At 41.3% G+C, this 5,182-nt stretch overlaps 2 protein-coding genes across 3 annotated transcripts in view; both read right to left on the reverse strand.

Moving 5' to 3' along the window:
* The window catches only part of LOC106523349 (nuclear factor 7, brain), a 3,226-nt gene extending 2,573 nt beyond the window's left edge, over positions 1-653 (reverse strand). Inside the window, exon 1 of the mRNA XM_014016740.1 lies at positions 635-653. The gene's annotated coding sequence lies outside the window, so the exon portion shown is untranslated. The remainder of the gene's footprint in view (positions 1-634) is intronic.
* The window catches only part of LOC106523350 (tripartite motif-containing protein 35), a 105,312-nt gene that overhangs the window by 12,924 nt on the left and 87,206 nt on the right, over positions 1-5,182 (reverse strand). The window lies entirely within an intron of this gene.

Raw genomic sequence — 5,182 nt, forward strand, 5'->3', positions numbered from 1 at the left:
AAACATGACAGATAGTCTGTGAAACAGATCCAGTTCAGCTCGTTGTTTATCTATTAGTTTCTCTGGAGGCTGTGAGCTGTTGACATTTTAGACGCCATTTCTGCTCCTCCATGATGTCACAGACACTACCAGTGGACGGTATGGGCGGGGCTCAGTCTAGTGATATTTAAGTCTATGGTTGCTCCAAATGAGTGATTTCACAGGTTTCATGTTTGTCAGGATGATTCTGGTCCATCAGTCTGTTTGTTGTTTCTGAGACTGAAAAATAACAGGCCTTCAAAACGTCTGAAAAGAAACGTGAGCGATGAGTTTGTGTCGACCGTGTGYGAGTTACAGACGGCCTGGAAGTCCTTACAGAGACAGAAAGGTGAACCAGAGGGCAGGTCGCAACTTAAGGAAAAAAAATGAAGTAAAAAATAAAAATGACGTGGAATGAAAAAAGATGTGACAGACAGACAGAGAGGGACATAAAAGATGAAAAAAGAGGGACGTTTGGAAGAATGACGAGAAGTGGCAAGCTGAAGGGAAACACAGGTGAGCTGCCACAGACAATCAGGTTTAAGACGGCCTCCATCAACGTGCAAACGTGCACACAAACGTGCACACTTCTCCGTTGTTATGATGGTGCACCAACCTTTAGCTTGCTGCTCGGCCGTCTTTTTCAGCTCCTCAGTCTTCATCTTTCTGTGTTACACACCATGATACCGAACAGCCCTGTGACTACCTGTCACCTGGCTAAAAGACAGAAGTAGCCAAAAGCTACAAATGACAAAAGGCTACCAGATGGCTAAATGTAGTGAAAAGGCTATAAAGAGGCTAACAAGAGCAGAAGGCTATGCTTCAAGCTAGCAAGCTGTTTTTTTTTTTGGTTAAGGTTAGGGTTTTGAAGCAGCAAAAGACTAGCTAAAATAAATAAATAAAAACAAGTCTCTGACTACCTAAAAACTACGTTTTACCACTTTAAAGCAGGATAAGGCTACACTTCAAGCTACCTTTTTGCTGTTTTAGCTTCTATTAAAAACTAGGTAACATTTTAAAAGCTAAATTATAAAAGTAGCAAAAATCTGGTTTGCAGTAAAGGGCTACATAGAAGCTAAAACACAGCAAAGGGCTAGGTAGAAGCTAAAATCACCTACAAGCTACCCTTTTGCTGTTTTAGTTTCTATAAAATTCTAGCTAGAATTAGTAAATGTTAGCTAAAGGACAAAAGTTGCAAAAAGATGGCTAAAATCTGCATGCAGTAAAGGGCTACCTAAAAGCTAAAAACAACAATGGACTAGGTAGAGGCTAAAATTAGCAGAGGGCTACACTTCAAGCTATCCTTTTGCTGTTTTAGCTTCTATAAAGTGCTAGCTAGAATTTGTAAATGTCGATATGTTAGCTAAAGGGTAAAGGTAGCAAAAAGATGGCTAAAATCTGCACGCAGCAAAGGGCTACAGAGGCTTAAAACAGCAAAGGGCAAGATAGAGGCTAAAATCAGCAGAAGGCTACACTTCAAGCTACCTTTTTGCAGTTTAGCTTCTATTAGAATTAGCTGGACATATTAAATGTATATAGACAAGCTAAAGGATAAAAGTAGCAAAAAAACTGGCTAAAGGCTGAAAGAATAGAATAGAACAGAATAGAATAGAAACAGGCTTTATCGTCCCGCAGACAGGAAGTTCATGTGTAACAGCAGCATTAGTTCCCAAAAARGGGCTACATAGAGGCCTAAAAAGGGCAAGATAAAGGCTAAAATCAGCAGAAGGCTATGCTTCAAGCTATCTTTTTGCTGTTTTGCTTCTACAAAATGTTAGCTTTAATTAGTAAATGTAGTAAACGGCTGAATAACAATCTGATTGGAATACTTTCCACCACACAGACTTGGATCAGTACGCTTCATCTGTATTGGACCACGTTTCCACTACCATAGACTCCGTCACCACCTATAAACGCATCACCATGTACCCTAACCAGAAACCCTGGATGAACCGAGATGTTCGTCTCCTGCTGAAGGCCCGCAACATCGCCTTCAGGTCAGGGGATGCACAGACCTACAGTGCAGCCAGGGCTGAGCTGAAGAGGGGAATCAAGAAGGCCAAACACCACTACAAAAAGAAGGTGGAGGATCACTTTTCCAACTCCAACCCCCGAAGTATGTGGCAAGGCCTTCAGATTCTCACAGACTACAAGAATCCCAACACCAACCCCGCCTCCTCTGATGTCTCCTTCCTCAATGAGCTTAACAACTTCTATGCTCGTTTTGAAAGAGGGAACACCACAACTGCATCTAAGGCAACCACCACCTCAGACCAACAGCCACTGATTCTTTTCTCCACTGACGTAGGAGCGGCTTTGAGCAGGATTAAATCACACAAGGCTGCGGGTCCTGATGGCATACCTGGACGTGTCCTTAGAGCATGCTCTGAGGAGCTGGCAGGAGTGCTAACAGAGATCTTCAACCTGTCCCTGGTCCGCGCTGTGGTACCGACCTGCTTCAAGTCTACCTCCATCATCCCAATCCCCAAGAATTCCAACCCAACCAGACTCAATGACTACCGTCCGGTAGCCCTCAAGTTTGCAGATGACACCACAGTGATCGGCCTAATCAGAGATAACGATGAGGCCGCCTACAGGGAGGAGGTGGACCGTCTGGCTGAGTGGTGCGACAAAAACAACTTGCAGCTGAACACGGAGAAGACCAAGGAGCTCATCGTGGACTTCAGGAGGAACGCTGACCTGCACCCACCCATCCACATTAAGCGGACAGAGGTGGAGCGTGTAGACAGCTTTAAGATCCTGGGGGTCCACATCTCCAAGGATCTGACCTGGACGACCAGCTGCTCCAAACTCATCAAGAAGGCACACCAGCGCCTCTTCTTCATGAGGACCCTGAGGAAGAACCACCTGTCCTCAGAGGTCATTACAAACTTCTACCGCTGCACCATCGAGAGCATCCTCACCAACTGCATTACAGTCTGGTATGGGAACTGCACTGTCTCCGACCGGAAGGCGCTGCAGAGGGTGGTGAAAACTGCCCAGCACATCGCCGGGGCACCGCTCCCTGCCATCAAGGACATCTACAGGAAGAGGTGTCTGAAAAGGGCTGGTAAAATCACCAAGGACTCCACCCACCCCGCACACACACTCTTCTCCCTCCTGCCTTCTGGGAGGCGTTACAGAAGCCTACGGACCAGAACCACCAGGCATCGGAACAGCTTCTTTCCTACAGCTGTCACGCTCATGAACGCCTCCTGACACAACTAGAAGGACTGTACCCCCCCCGTCCCCCGTCCCCCCGTAAAACAATAACATACGGACTGTCCTCACAGTCATACATACTCTGTATATAATCTGGAAATCTTATTTGCTATTAACAATCTTACATTGTAAATCTACTAATACATATACAATTCATTCCTAACATTCTGTATAATCTGCATAATCTGTATATGTGCACATAGCACCCATATTTTTTTATTTTATTATATTGTTTTTATACTGAACATTTTATTTTTATAGTAACCTTTGCACATCTGTAAATACATATTATACCCTGTATAGCACTTCTGGATAGATGCAAACTACATTTCGTTGCTTGTACTTGTGACAGTGCAATGACAATAAAGTTGAATTCTATTCTATTCTATTCTAATAAGGATAAAAGTAGCAAAAAGCTGGCTAAAAACTAAAAGGGCTACCTAGAAGCAACGCTTCAAGCTACCTTTTTGCTTTTTTAGCTTCTACAAAAAGCTAGCTAAAATGAGTTATTGTAACAATAAGCTTACATGCAAAATGTAGCTAAAATGCTAACCTGTCACCCTGTAAACAGGCGTGCACCTGTGATGCTGACTACAGGACACACCTGAGTTAACGGTTAAAATAGTTTCAATCTTTTCTCAGGATGTCATTTATTTTTCTCCATTCTGTTGAACTAAAAGTTCAAAAGCTATTTCTGCTTTTCAATAATTAAATTTAAGTATTTTTTATGTCACTTCTGTCAGTTTTAACCTCTAGATACAAACAAATTTGTCTTTAATTAAAGCGGCTCAGTGGACTGTGTTGTGCTGCATCAAGAGGACCGGACTAATGAGACAGAAAAAATAAATAAATAAAAACAACATAAAGCCAAACAGAAATAAGAAAAGCAGAACTCTGGAATTAAGTCAATCCAGAACCCATTTATAAACGAGGCGAAGGAATCTCTGCAAACTAAATTAGGTCAGAAAAAAATAAGCAGCTTTTGTTGTTTTCGTTCTGCTCTTTGTTTTTAATTTGAACAGATGAAACGACGGTTGAACCCGGAGCTCGTGCTTTTGATTGTTTTTCCACCTCCTTGCAGGAAGCGACGGCTGCGTTCGCTGTAAATGTCTGCCAAGTTGGGAAAAATAAACCTGCCTGGTTTTATATTTATATTTATAGTCATTTATTTTTAACTGATTGTCTTTTTATGTGTCGTCCAAATCGTATTTGTGAAAGCTCTTTAACGCATTCATTTAAAGCTCAAGGAAAGCTCCGAACTTCACAGAACTTAAAATAAAAACTGGGTGTGAGGTTTAAAAGTTCCACAAATACACACATTCTAGTGTTTACAGCAACGTTAAATGTACCGACTTGAATGAAGCAAGTTTGGAGTCTGCCACAGATTATCTAATTTATAATTAGAAATGTCTCCATTAACTTATTTACTTGATAGTTGAGACTCATCCTCTGCACACACTCCATTTATCAACATCTCGTAAAAAGTGGCGGCCATCTTGAAMTAAAACTCATGAAAGGTGTTGGTCGATATGGATTCCTTCAAGAAATGTTTCTAATTTACAGACAGAAACGCAGCAAAACAGCAAAAGGTTTTTGTCTTTTTAAAGACATATTAATATTTTTCTAAGATCTACTATCGAGTCATATTTGCAGGTTCATCACCAAAACTTTTAGTCTCCAATTGTTGACATGTTTTAAAATTACAATAAATAAATAAATAAATAAATAAATAAAACTTTTTTTGGTGTCAGTGTCACACAAACAACAACATTCATCAGTCTAAATTTTTAGGTTCATTTTCTGTAAAGGATAGAAATTTGTTTGTGTTTGGAGTTTTCACAAACCTTATTAACGCTTTGTTCTCTCTCTCTGTGTGTGTGTGTGTGTCTGTGTGTGTGTGTCTGTGTGTGTGTGTCTGTGTGTGTGTGTCTGTGTGTGTGTG

The sequence above is a fragment of the Austrofundulus limnaeus genome, unplaced genomic scaffold (assembly GCF_001266775.1).
Source record: "Austrofundulus limnaeus strain Quisiro unplaced genomic scaffold, Austrofundulus_limnaeus-1.0 Scaffold153, whole genome shotgun sequence".
In the NCBI taxonomy this organism is placed as follows: domain Eukaryota; kingdom Metazoa; phylum Chordata; class Actinopteri; order Cyprinodontiformes; family Rivulidae; genus Austrofundulus; species Austrofundulus limnaeus.